The sequence below is a fragment of the Cuculus canorus genome, unplaced genomic scaffold (genome assembly GCF_017976375.1).
Source record: "Cuculus canorus isolate bCucCan1 unplaced genomic scaffold, bCucCan1.pri scaffold_62_arrow_ctg1, whole genome shotgun sequence".
NCBI classification, from domain to species: Eukaryota; Metazoa; Chordata; class Aves; order Cuculiformes; family Cuculidae; genus Cuculus; species Cuculus canorus.
The window spans coordinates 41,306-54,265 of record NW_026527843.1 but is presented as its reverse complement, the minus strand read 5'-3'; positions in this window follow the sequence as shown (position 1 = coordinate 54,265).

Here is a 12,960-nt window from a genome sequence, read left to right as displayed (position 1 = left end):
CCTAAACCCCTCAGGAGACCCCATCCCACCACCTGAGGACCTCCTAAACCCCTCAGGAGACCCCATCCCACCATGTGAGGACTTCCCAAACCTTCTGGAGACACCATCCCACCACCTGAGGACCTCCTAATTCCCTCTGGAGACCCCATCCCACCACCTGAGGACCTCCTAAACCCCTCTGGAGACCCCATCCCACCACCTGAGGACCTCCCAAACTCTCTGGAGACCCCATCCCACCACCTGAGGACCTCCTAAACCCTCTGTAGACCCCATCCCACTACCTGAGGACCTCCCAAACCCTCTGGAGACCCCATCCCACCACCTGAGGACCTCTTAATCCCCTATGGATACCCCATCCCACCACCTGATAACCTCCTAAACCATCTGGAGACCCCATCCCACCACCTGAGGACCTCCTAATCCCCTCTGGAGACCCCATCCCACCAACTGAGGACCTCCTAAACCCCTCTGGAGACCCCATCCCACCACCTGAGGACCTCCTAAACCCCTCTGGAGACCCCATCCCACCACCTGAGGACCTCCTAAACCCCTCTGGAGACCCCATCCCACCACCTGAGGACCTCCTAAACCCCTCTGGAGACCCCATCCCACCACCTGAGGTCCTCATAAACCCCTCTGGAGACCCTATCCCACCACCTGAGGACCTCCTAAACCCTCTGGAGATCCCATCTCACCACTGAGGCTTCTCCATCCGCCATTTTGGCCGCTCCCCCCGTGGTGGACGGGACCTTCCGGAGGCCCTTCTTCCCGACGTGGCCGTCGGCGCAAGAGGACCCCTTCTTCTCCTCAGGTGGGTCCCATCACGGACAGCAGAGATGGAGAAGAGGTCCTCTTGGGCCACCGCTTCTCCAGCATCTTCTTCTCCATCTCCTCAAGGTCACGGCCGCGTCTTCGCGTCGGCACAATGGTGACCTTTGACAGAATCCCAGAATGCCCAGGTTGGAAAGGACCCATTGGATCATGGAGTCCAACCATTCCCGACACTCCCTAAACCATGGCCCTCAGCACTGCACCCACCGTTCCTTAAACCCCTCCAGGGAAGGGGACTCCCCCCCCTCCCTGGGCAGCCTCGGACAGGCGCCAGGCGGGGGGGGAGAAAGCGCCTCCCCCCATCCCCTTGCGATTTCTCACCCCTCCCCCTCCCCCCTTCTCCCTCCCTCGCCCCTCCCCCTCCCCCTTCTACCCCCTCCACCCTTCTCCTCTCCTCCCCCCTTCTCCCCCCTCCCCTTTCTCATTCTCCCCCCTCCCCGTTCTGCCCCCCCCCGCCTGGCGCTTTCTCCCCCCCCTCCCCACCGTGCGCCTTCTCCCCCCCCCCCCCCCCGACTCGCACTTTCTCCCTCCCTCCTTCCCCGGCCTCGCGCTTTCTCCCCTCCCTCCGTCTCTCTCATTCTCCCCTCCCTCCCTGTCTCGCGCTTTCTCATCCTCCCTCCCCATCACGCGTTTTCTCTCCCCCTCCCCCCCCGCTTTGCGATTCCCCCGTTCCCGCCTCGCGCTTTCTCCCCCCCATCTCACGCTATCTTCCCCCTCAACCCTCGTCTGTCTCTTTCTCTCCCCTTCCCCTTCGCCTCGCACTTTCCACCCCCTCCCCGTCTCACTATTTCTTCCCCCTACCCCACCTCGCTCTTTCTCCCCCGCCCCACGCTTTGTCCTCCCTCCCCCCCATCTCGCGTTTCTCCCCACTCCCCGCCTTGCGCTTTCTCCTCCTCACACCTCGCGCTTTCTCCCCCTCTCCTCCCAGCGCTTTCTCCCCCCCCGCCTCACTCTTTCTCCCCCCCTCCCCGCCCTGTGCTTTCTTCCCTCCCCGCCTCGCGCTTTCTCCCCCAGCGCCTCGCGCTTTCTCCGCCCCCTCCACCCCTCGCACTTTCTCCCCCCTCCCCCCGCCTTACGCTTTCTCCCCCCCGTTTCGCGCTTCCTCCCTTTCTCCCCCTGCGCCTCACACTTTCTGCCCTCAACCCCGCCTCAAACTTTCTCCCCCCCTCTCTGCCTCGCACTTTGTCCTATCCCAGTCTCGCTCTTTCTCCCCACCACCACCTGGCAGTGTCTCCCCTCCCCCTCGCCTCGCGCTTTCTCCCCCCATCTCAACCTCGTGCTCTCCCCCCCGCCTCGTCTCACGCTTTCTCCCTCCCTCCTGTCCTTGAAGGACCTAAAGGGGTTCCAGAGGATACTGGAAGGTTTTTGGTGGTCTCAGAGGGGTCTTTGAAGGATCTAAAGGGGTTCCAGAGGGTTCTGGAAGGGTTTTGGTGGTCTTCAAGGTGTCCTGGAAGGATCTAAAGGGGTTCCAGAGGGTTCTGGAAGGGTTTTGTTGTTCTCAGTGGGGTCCTGGAAGGATCTAAATAGATTCCAGGAGGTTCTGGAAGGGTTTTGGTGGTCTTCAAGGCGTCCTTGAAGAACCTAAATGGGTTCCAGAGGGCTCTGGAAAGGTTTTGTTTAGGAGGTCCTCAGGTGGTGGGATGGGGTCTCCAGAGGGGTTTAGGAGGTCCTCAGGTGGAGGGATGGGGTCTCCAGAGGGGTTTAGGAGGTCGTCAGGTGGTGCGATGGGGTCTCCAGAGTTTTTAGGAGGTCCTCAGGTGGTGGGATGGGGTATCCAGAGGGTTTGGGAGGTCCTCAGGTGGTGCGTGCAGTCTCCATACGGTTTGGGGGGCCCACAGGCGGTGGAATGGGGTCTACAGAGGGTTTAGGAGGTCCTCAGGTGGTGGGATGGGGTCCCCAGAGAAGTGTGGGACGTCCTCAGGTGGTGGGATGGGGTCTACAGAAGGGTTTGGGAGGTCCTCAGGTGGTGGGATGGGGTCTCCAGAGGGTTTAGGAGGTCCTCCCGTGGTGGGATGGGGTCTCCAGAGGGGATTAGGAGGTCTTCTCGTTGTAGTATGTGGTCTCCTGAAGGGTTTAGGAGGTCCTCAGGTGGTGGAATGGGGCCTCCAGAAGGTTTGGAAGGTCCTCAGGTGGTGGGATGGGGTCTCCAGAGGGGTTTAGGAGGTCCTCAGGTGGTGGGATGGGGTCTCCTGAGGGGTTTAGGAGGTCCTCAGGTGGTGGGATGGGGTCTCCAGAGGGTTTAGGAGGTCCTCAGGTGGTGGGATGGGGTCTCCAAAGTGTTTAGGAGGTCCTCAGGTGGTGGGATGGGGTCTCCAGAGGGTTTAGAAGGTCCTCAGGTGGCGGGATGGGATCTCCAGAGGGGTTTAGGAGGTCCTCAGGTGGTGGGATGGGGTCTCCAAAGGGTTTAGGAGGTCCTCTGGTGGTGTGAAGGGGTCTCCAGAGGGGTTTAGGAGGTCCTCAGGTGGTGGGATGGGGTCTCCATAGGGTTTGGGAGGTCCTCAGGTGGTGGGATGGGGTCTCCAGAGGGTTTGGGAGGTCCTCAGGTGGTAGGATGGGGTCTCCAGAGGGTTTGGGAGGTACACAGGTGGTGCGATGGGGTCTCCAAAAGGTTTAGGAGGATCTCAGGTGGTGGGATAGGGTCTCCAGAGGGGTTTGGGAGGTCCTCAGGTGTTGGGATGGTGTCTCCAGAGGGGTTTAGGAGGATCTCAGGTGGTGGGATGGGGTCTCCATAAGGGTTTAGGAGGTTATCAGATGGTGGGATGGCGTCTCCAGAGGGGTTTGGGAGGTCCTCAGGTGGTGGGATGGAGTCTCCAGAGGGTTTTGGGAGGTCCTCAGGTGGTGGGATGGGGTCTCCAGAGGTTTTAGGAGGTCCTCAAGTGGTAGGATGGGATCTCCATAAGGTTTAGGAGGTTCTCAGGTGGTGGGATGGGGTCTCCAGAGGGTTTTGGGAGGTCCTCAGGTTGTGGGATGGGGTCTCCAGAGGTTTTAGGAGGTCCTCAAGTGGTAGGATGGGATCTCCATAAGGTTTAGGAGGTTCTCAGGTGGTGGGATGGGGTCTCCAGAGGAGTTAGGAGGTCCTCAGGTGGTGGGAAGGGGTCTCCAGACGGGTTTAAGAGGTCCTCAGGTGGTGGGAGAGGGTCTCCATAGGGTTTAGGAGGTCCTCATGTGGTGGGATGGGTTTCCAGAGGGTTTGGGAGGTCCTCAGGTGGTGGGATGGGGTCTCCAGAGGGTTTAGGAGGTCTTCAGGTGGTGGGATGGGGCCTCCAGAGGGGTTTGGGAGGTCCCCAGGTGGTGGGATCGGGTCTCCAGAGGGGTTTAGGAGGTCCTCAGGTGGTGGGATGGGGTCTCCAGAGGGATTTAGGAGGTCCTCAGGTGGTGGGATGGGGCCTCCAGAGGGGTTTGGGAGGTCGTGAGGTGGTGGGATGGGGTGTTCAGAGGGTTTCGGAGGTCCTCAGGTGGTGGGCTGGGGTCTCCAAAACATTTAGGAGGTCCTCAGGGTGTGGGATGGGGTCTCCAGAGGGTTTAGGAAGTCTATGGGGCCGGATGGGATCCACCCACGAGTATTGACGGAGCTGGTGGATGTCCTTTCCAAACCCCTATCCATCTTCTTCCAGAGGTCCTGGCTGACTGGGGAAGTTCCACTGGACTGGAGGCGGCTGATGTTGTGCCCATCTACAAGAAGGGTTGCAGAGAGGATCCGGGGAACTACAGGCTGTCAGTGTCACCTCAGTGCCAGGGAAAGTCATGGAACAGGTGATCTTGAGTGCTATCCTGAGGCACATGGAGAGAACCGGGTGATCAGGCCCAGTCAACATGGGTTTACAAAAGGCAGATCTTGCCAAACTGACCTGATCACCTTCCATGGCAAAATCCCTCGAGTACTGGATGGGGGAAAGGCTGTGGATGGAGTCTTCTTGGACTTCAGGAAAGCCTTTGACACAGTTTCTCCCAGCACTCTGCTGCAGACACTGTCAGCCTCGGGCCTGGACAGGCGCACACTCTCCTGGGTTGAAAACTGGTTGGATGGCCCAGAGAGTGGTGGTCAATGGAGTTAACTCCAGCTGGAGGCCAGTCACAAGTGGGGTTCCTCAGGGCTCGGTACTGGGTCCAGCTCTGTTCAATGTCTCTATCACTGCCCTGGATGAAGGCATTGAGTGCACCCTCAGCAAGTTTGCAGATGACACTAAGCTGGGAGGAAGTGTGGATCTGCTGGAGGGTAGGGAGGCTCTGCAAAGGGATCTGAACAGGCTGGACTGCTGGGCTGAGACCAATGGGATGAGGTTCAACACGGCCAAATGCCGGGTCCTGCACTTGGGGCACAACAACCCTGTGCAGTGCTACAGACTGGGGGAGAGTGGCTGGAGAGCTGCACGGAAGAGAAAGACCTGGGGGTGATGGTGACAGCGACTGACCATGAGCCAGCAGTGTGCCCAGGGATGATCTCCTCCATCTCCTCCTCCATCTCCTCCTCCTGAGCTCTACTGAACGTTCTGGAGATCTTTGGTTCCTCCATGGAGATTCTGCATAGATCTCTCGGTTCCTCCTCCAGAAGGTTCCGGAGCTCTCAGTTCCTCCTCCTAAAAGTTCCGGAGCTCTCGGTTCCTCCTCCAGAAGGTTCCGGAGCTCTCAGGTCCTCTTCCAGAAGGTTCCAGGACCTCTGGAGAAGGTTCTGGAGCTCCGATGGTCTCAGGTTCTCCGTCTCCGTAGGTTTCCCGGTGGAGTCGTTGTCCATTGATGCTCAGCGGACGTTGGCTTTGGGCGCCCCTCGTTACGGCCACCGCGGTTGTCTCGTCCTTCTCCAGCGCCGAGAAGACTCCTGGGACCTCCTCGGAGACGCCCATGGACCTCAGGACACAGGGGACAACCGGAGGGTCTCCATCGTTGAGGTCCTCACGTTGAGGTCCTCACTTTGAGGTCTTCACGTTGAGGTCCTCGTGGTCTCCCAGGTGGGCGGAGCCTTTGGATCGTCCCTCTGCGCTGTGGACACGGACGGAGACGGTTCGGCCAAAGTCATACTGGTGGGAACCCCCTTCTTCTACGGAGGGGGCAGTGGTGGCCGTGTGGACCTCTGTGACCTCCACCCCGAGGTGAGACCTAATCCCACCACCTATGGACCTCCTAAACCCTCTGGAGACCCCATACCACCACCTGAGGACCTCCCAAATCCCTCTGGAGACCCCATCCCACCAACTGAGGACCTCCTAAAGCCCTCTGGAGACCCCATCCCACCACCTGAGGACCTCCTAAACCCTCTGGAGACCCCATCCCACCACCTGAGGATCTCCCAAATCCCTATGGAGACCCCATCCCACCACCTGAGAACCTCCTAAACACTATGGAGACCCCATCCCACCACCTGAGGACCTCCTAAAGCCCTCTGGAGACCCCATCCCACCACTGAGGACCTCTTAAAGCCCTCTGGAGACCCCATCCCACCATCTGAGTACCTTCTAAACCCTATGGAGACCCAATCCCACCACCTAACGACCTCCCAAACATTCTGGAGACTCCATTCCACCCCCTCAGGTCCTCCCAAACATTCTGGAGACCCCATCCCACCACCCGAGGACCTCCTAAACCCTCTGGAGACCCCATCCCACCACCTGAAGTCCTCCCAAACACTATGGAGACCCCTTCCCACCAACTGAGGACATCCCAAACCCCATGGAGACCTCAACCCACCACCTGAGGACCTCCTAAACCCTCTGGAGACACCATCGTACCACCTGAGGACCTCCCAAACCCTCTGGAGACACCATCCCACCACCTGAGGATTTCCTAAACCCTCTGGAGACCCCATCCCACCACCTGAGGACCTCCTAAACCCCTCTGGAGACCATATCCCACCACCTGAGGACCTCCTAAATCCTCTGGAGACCCCATCCCACCACCTGAGGACCTCCTAAACCCTCTGAAGACCCCATCCCACCACCTGAGGACATCTTAAACCCCTCTGGACACCTCATCCCATCACCTGAGGACCTCCTAAACCCCTATGTAGACCCCAGACTTCTGCCAGGCGCGAGGCGTGGGGGGGGGAGAAAGCCCGGGGTGGGGGGGCAGAAAGCGCGCGGCGGGAGAGAAGCGCCTCCTTTCTCCTCCCTTCTCCCCCCCCGCCTCGCACTTTTCCCCCCCTCCCCCCGCCTCGCACTTTCTCACCCCCTCCCCCCTGCCTCGCGCTTTTTCCCCACTCCGCCTCGTACCTTCTCCCCTCCTCCCCCCAGCCTCACGCTTTCTCCCCCCCTCCCCCCCGCCTCGCAATTTCTCCCCCCTCCCCCCACCTCGCGTTTTTTCCCCTCTCCCCCCGCCACGCGCTTCCTCTCCCCCTCCCCCCCCGCCTCGCTCTTTCTCCCCCCCTCCCCCTCCGCCTCGCCCTTTCTCCCTCCCCTCCCCGCCTCGCGCATTCTCCCCTCCTCCCCGTCTCGTCCTATTACCCCCCCCCCCGGCTCGCACTTTCTTCCCCCTTCCACCCCTCGCGCTTCCTCCCCCCCTCCGCCCCTCGCGCTTCCTCCCCCCTTCCCCCCCCCGCCTCGCACTTTCTCCCCCCCTCCCTTCCCCGCCTCGCACTTTCTCCCCTCCCCGTCTCGCGCTTTCTCACCCCCGCCTCGCACTTTCTCTCCCCCCCGCCACGCGCTTCCTATCCCCCCCCGCCTCGCACCTTCTCCCCCCCTCTCCCTCCGCCTCGCGCTTTTTCCCACCCTCCTCCCCCGCCTCGCGCTTTCGCCCCCCCGCCTCGCACTTTCTCCCCCCCTCCCCCGCCTCGCGCTTTCTCCCCACTCCGCCTCGCACTTTCTCCCCCCCTCCCCCCCGCCTCGCACTTTCTCCCCCCTCCCCCCCCGCCTCGCACTTTCTCCGCCCCTCCCCCCCACATGGCACTTTCTCCCCTCCCCTTTTCGCGCTTTCTCCCCACTTTACCGACTCGTGCTTTCTCCCCCCCTCCCCGCGTCGCGCTTTCTATCTGCCTCGACTCGAGCTTCCTCCCCCACTCCCCCCCACCTCGCATATTCCCGGCGAGGCGGGAGGGAGGGGGGAGAAAGTGCGAGGCGAGGAGGGAGGGGGGGAGGAAGCGCGAGGAGAGGGTGGGGAGAAAGCGCGAGGCGGGGGGGAGGGAGGGAAAAAGTGCGAGGCGTGGGGGGAGGGAGTGAGAAAGAGCGAGGCGGGGGGGAGAAAGCGCGTGGCGGGAAGGGGGTGGAGAAATCGCGAGGCGGAAAAGGGAGGGAGAAAGCGCCACGCGGGGAGGGGGGGATAAAGCGCGAGGCAGGGGGGGAAAGTGCGAGACGGGGGGGAGGAGGGGAGAATGCGCGAGGCGGGGGGGAGGGGGGGATAAAGCGCGAGACGGGGAGGAGGGAGAAAGCTCGAGGCGGGGGGAGAGGCGCAGAGGGGGGGAGAAAGCGCTTTCTCCACCACCGTCCTCGCGCATTCTCCCCATCCCCGCCTCGCGCTTTCCCCCACCCACACCTCGCGCTTTCTCTACCCCTCCCCCCCCCGCTTCGCGCTTTCTCCCTCCCCCAACTCTCTCTTTCTCCCCCCCCGCCTCTCGTATTCGCACCTCCCGCCTTGCGATTTCTCCCCCTCCTCCTCGCGCTTTCTCCCCCCCGCCTCGCGCTTTCTCCCCCCCACGTCTCGCGCTTTCTCCCCCACTCTCCGTCACGCGCTTTCTACCCTCCTGCCCCCCTCCTCTCGCTTTCTCCCCCCCACCTCGCGCTTTCTACCGCCCCGCCTCGCGCTTTCTCCCCTCCTCGCCTCGCGCTTTCTCCCCTCCTCGCCTCGCGCTTTCTCCCCTCCTCGCCTCGCGCTTTCTCTCCCCCTTCCCTCCCTCCTCGCGCTTTCTCCTCCCCTCCCTGTCTCACGCTTTCTCCCCCCTCTCCGTCTCGCGCTTTTTCACCCCCCTGCCCGCCTTGCGCTTTCTCCCCCTGCGCTTCGCGTTTCTCTCCCTCCGTGCCTCGCGCTTCCTCCCCCCCTCCCGGCCTCGTGCTTTCTCCCCCTCTCCGTCTCGCACTTTCTCCCCCCTCCCCCCCCGCCTCGCGCTTTCTCTCCCTCCCCGCCTCGCGCTTCCTCCCCCCCTCCCCGCCTCGCGCTTTCTCCCCTCCCCACCTCGCGCTTTCTCTCCCCCCCAACTCGTGCTTTCTCCCCCGCGCGTCGCGCTTTCTCCCCCCGCCCCGCGTCACCCATTCTCCCTCTGCTCTCCGCCTAGCGCTTTCTTCCCCCCACTTCCCGGGTGGCGCTTTCTCCACCCCCATCTCGCGCTTTCTCCTCCCCCGCCTCGCGCTTACTCCTCCCCCCCGCGTCACGCTGTCTTCCACCTCGCCTCGCGCTTTCGGCACCCTCCCCGTCTCGTGCTTTCTCCCCCCCTCTGCCTCCGTCTCGCGCTTTGTCCCCCCTCCCAACTCGCGCTTTCTCCCCCCCACCTCGCACTTTCTACACCCCTCCTCTCTCTTTCTCTCCCTCCTTCCCGCCTCGTGATTTCTCTCCCCCTACCCCCCCCCACCTCGAGCTTTCTCCCCGCCTCCCCGCGTCACGAGGGGGTGCAGTAAGCGCGAGGCAGGGGGGGAGAAAGCGCATGGAGAACGGGGGGAGAAATCGCAAGGCGCGGGGGGAGAAAGTGCGAGGTGGGAAAGGGACAAAGCGCGAGGCGGGGGGGGAGAATGCGCGAGGCGGATGTGGAGAAAGCGCTTTCTCCCCGCTCCTCTCCTCGTGCTTTCTCCTCCACACTCCTCCCGTTTTCTCCATACCACGCGTCGCACTTTCTCCCCTTCTCGCCTCGCTCTTTTTTCCCCCCTGCCTCGCGCTTTCTCCCTTCCCTCCCCCCCGTCTCCCGCGAGACGGGGCGGGGTAGAAAGCGCGAGATGGGGAGGGGGGAGAAAGGGTGAGGCAGGAAGGGAGGGGGGGGAGAAAGCACGAGGCGGGGGGGAGGGGGGAGAAATTGCGAGGGGGGAAGGAGGGGGGGAAAAAGCGCGAGATGGGGAGGGGGGAGAAAGCGTGAGGCGGGGGGAGAGAAATCGCGAGGCTGGGGGAGGGAGAAAGCGCGAGGCGGGGAGGCGGGAGACGGTGAGGATGGGATCGAGTGCCTGTGGGTTAAAATCAGAGGAGCCCACAAGAAGGGGGACTTTGTGCTGGGAGTCTCTTACAGAGCACCCAGCCAAGAAGCTGCAGCTGAGGAGCTCTTCTATAAACAGCTGAAGACAGTCTCTAAATCTCTGCCTCTTGGCCTTGGGGGGGACTTTAACTTTCCGGATATCTCTCTCTCCACCTCGCGCTTTCTCTCCCCTCCCCCCCCCGGCGCTTTCTGCCCCCCTACCTGCCCCGCGCTTTCTCTCCCCCCGCGTCGCGATTTCTCCCGCACCCCCCTCGCGCTTTCTCCCCCTCCCCCGCGCTTACTCCCCCCATCCCCATCTCGCGTTTTCTCGACCCCCTCCCCCCCTCGCGCTTTCTCCACCCCTCAGTCCCCGCCTCGCACTTTCTCCCCCCCGCCTCGCGCTTTCTATTCCCCTCCCCCCCACCTCGTGCTTTCTCCCCCTCTTCCCACCTCGCGCTTTCTCCCCCCCTACCCCCGCCTCGCACTTTTCCCCCCCCTCTCCCCCGTCTCGCTCTTTCTCCCCCCCTCCCCGTCTCGCGTTTTCTCCCCCCTTCCCGCCTCGATCTTTCTCCACCCCCTCCTCGCCTCGCCATTTCTCCCCTCCTCCTCGCGATTTCTCCCCCCCTCCCCCTCTGCCTCGCGCTTTCACCCCCCCGTCTCGCGCTTTCTCCCCCACTCCCCGCCTTGCGCTTTTCCCCCCTCCGTCTCGTCCTTTCTTCCCCCCCCCCCGCCTCGCTCTTTCTCCCTCCCCTCCCTGTCTCGAGCATTCTCGAGTGGTCTTCAAGACGACTTTGAAGGATCTAAAGGGGTTCCAGAGGGTTCTGGAAGATTTTGGTGGTCTCAGAGCGGTCCTGGAGGGACCTAAAGGGATACCAGAGGGTTCCTCCCTCGCTTCCTCCCCCCTCCCCCCCGCCTCGCATTTTCTTCCCCTCCCCCCACATCGCACTTTCTCCCCCCCCGCCTCGCGCTTTCTCCCCCCAACGCCTCGCGCTTTCTCCCCCATCCCCGTCTCGCACTTTTTCCACTCCCTCCTCATCTCGCGCTATCTCCCCCCCTCCCCCCACCGCCTCGCCATTTTGCCCTCGCAACCCGTCTTGCGCTTTCACCCCCAATTCCCGTCTCGCGCTTTCTCCCCCCCTCCCCGCCTCGTGCTTTCTCCCTCCCCGCACCGCGCCTTCTCCCTCGCCTCCCCGCCTCGCGCTTTCTCCCCCCCGCCTCGCGCTTTCTCCCCCCCTCTCCTCGCGCTTCTCCCCCCCTCCCCCCTCGCCTCGCGCTTTCTCCCCTCCTCCCCCCCCGCCTCGCGCTTTCTCTGCCCCTTTCCTCCCGCCTAGCGGGGAAAGTGCGAGGTGGTGGGGAGGGGGGGAGAAAGCACGAGTCGGTAAAGGGGGGAGAAAGAGTGAAAAGGGGAGGGGAGAAAGTGCGATGTGGGGGGGAGGGGAGGAGAAAGCGTGAGGCGGGGGGAGGGGGGGAGAGAGCGCGAGGAGGGGGGAGGGGGGAGAGAGCCCGAGGCAGGGGGGAGGGGGTGAGAAAGCCCGAAGCGGGGAGCTGGTGGAGAAAGTGCGAGGCAGGGGGAGAGAAAGCGCGAGGCGGAGGGGGAGGGGGAAGAAAGCGCGAGGCGGAGGGGGAGGGGGAAGAAAGCGCGAGACGGGAGGGGGGGAGAAAGCGCGAGGTAGAGGGGGGGGAGAAAGTTCGAGGGAGGCGGAGGGGGGCAGAAAGCGAGAGGCGGGGGGAGGGGGGGATAAAGCGTGAGGCGGGGGAGGAGAAAGCGCGAGGCTGGGAGAGGGGGGAGAGAGCGCGAGACGGGATGGAGGGGGGGAGAGAGCACGAGGTGGGGGGGAGGGGGGGAGAGAGCGCGAGGCGGGGGGGAGGGGGGGAGAGAGAGCGAGGTGGGGGGGATGGGGGAGAAGGTGCGAGGCGGGGGGGACAGGGATAGAAAACGCGAGGCGGGGGGGGAGAAAGCGCGAGACGGGGAGGAGAGAAAGTGCGAGGTGGGGAGGGGGGAGAGAAAGCGCGAGGCGGGGGGGAGAAAGCGCGAGACGGGGGGGAGGGGGGAGAAAGTGCGAGGCGGGGGGGAGGGGGGAGAAACTGCGAGGCGGGGGGGGAGAAAGCACGAGGCGGGGAGGAGGGAGAGAGCGCGAGACGGGGAGGGTTGGGGAAAGTGCAAGGGGGGGGGGGGAGGGGTGGAGAAAGCGTGAACCGTGGAGGGAGATATCCGGAAAGTTAAAGTCCCCCCCAAGGCCAAGAGGCAGAGATTCAGAGACTGTCCCAGCTGTTTATAGAAGAGCTCCTCAGCTGCTGCTTCTTGGCTGGGTGCTCTGTAAGAGACTCCCAGCACAAAGTCCCCCTTCTTGTGGGCTCCTCTGATTTTAACCCATAGGCACTTGATCCCATCCTCTCCGTCTCCCGCCTCCCCGTCTCGCGCTTTCTCCCCCCCTCCCTGCCTCGCGCTTTTTTCCCCCCCGCCTCACGCTTTCTCCCTCCACTCCCCCCCGCCTCGCGATTTCTCTCCCCCCGCCTCGAGCTTTCTTCCCCTCCCCGTCTCGCGCTTTCTTTACCCCATCCCCGCCTCACGCTATCTCCCCCCTCCTACCTCCGCCTCGCGCTTTCTCCCCCCTTCCCGCATCGCGCTTTCTCCCTCCTCCCCGCATCGTCCTTTCTCCCCCCACCGCCTCACGCTTTTCCCCCCTCGCCTCGAGCTTTCTCCCCCCCCGTCTCCCACTTTTCCCCCCCTCCTCGCCTAGCGCTTCCTCCCCCCTCACCCTCCACCTCGCGCTTTCTCACCCCCTCCCCCTCGCCTCGCGCTTTCTCCCTACTCCGCCTCGCACTTTCTCCAACCCTCCCCGCATTGCGCTTTCTCCCCCACTCCCTCCCCGCCTCGCGCTCTCTCCCCCCTCCCAGCCTCGCACTTTCTCCCCTCCCTGTCTCACGCTTTCTCCCTCCTCCCACGGCCTCGCGCTATCTCCCCCTCCCTACCTCGCGATTTCTCCCCCACTCTCCCCCCGCCTCGCGCTTTCCGCCCCCCATCTCAGTCTTTCTCCCACCCTCCCCCCCTG